This window comes from Aplysia californica, unplaced genomic scaffold (assembly GCF_000002075.1).
Source record: "Aplysia californica isolate F4 #8 unplaced genomic scaffold, AplCal3.0 scaffold00734, whole genome shotgun sequence".
Taxonomy (NCBI): Eukaryota; Metazoa; Mollusca; class Gastropoda; order Aplysiida; family Aplysiidae; genus Aplysia; species Aplysia californica.
Genome location: NW_004798004.1, coordinates 339,765 through 340,405, shown reverse-complemented (window position 1 = coordinate 340,405; position 641 = coordinate 339,765).

Below are 641 nucleotides of genomic sequence, written 5' to 3'. Positions count from 1 at the left end.
AACAGAGGGGAAAGAAAAGAAGCAGGGACCTACCACGGGCGCCCTCCAACCACCCACTCCCATTTGTAAGATTATATAAAACTAAAGCATTTAATAAAATTAACTATGAAGAACATCATCAACAGTTTCACGCTCGTTAGAGTTCTTGACTTGAATGAAACATTGTGCTTAGGTGCTTCCTTCCCTCTTCAAGGTTTAACCACGTTAGACATGAACTTAGTCACTGGCATAGCATCATCATCAACAAAAAAGATACCGTTGACACCCCTACAAATAAAAAAATAAAACACGCACATAAAAAAATATTTTTAAAAACCCTAGTGTACAATCCACAATCAAATTGACTTAGCATCAACGGAGGGGAAATTGTTGACACCCCTCTTATAAAAAAAAAGAAAAATTTTAACATGCGAAAAAACTCAACAACCCGGAACAACAAAAAACGAGAAAAAAAAAAAGGTGTCAATGTACAAACCACAATCAGATGACAAAAACAGATGATTATATATTTGTGCACACAGTGGGAAACCAGCTCCCTATGAAGGTTTGGGGGAGGGTAGAGGGAGAAAAGGGGGGGGGGGGAGGAAGAGAAAGAAGGGGGGGGGGGGTGTCTGTCAAATTCAAACTTCTGTTTATGTAAA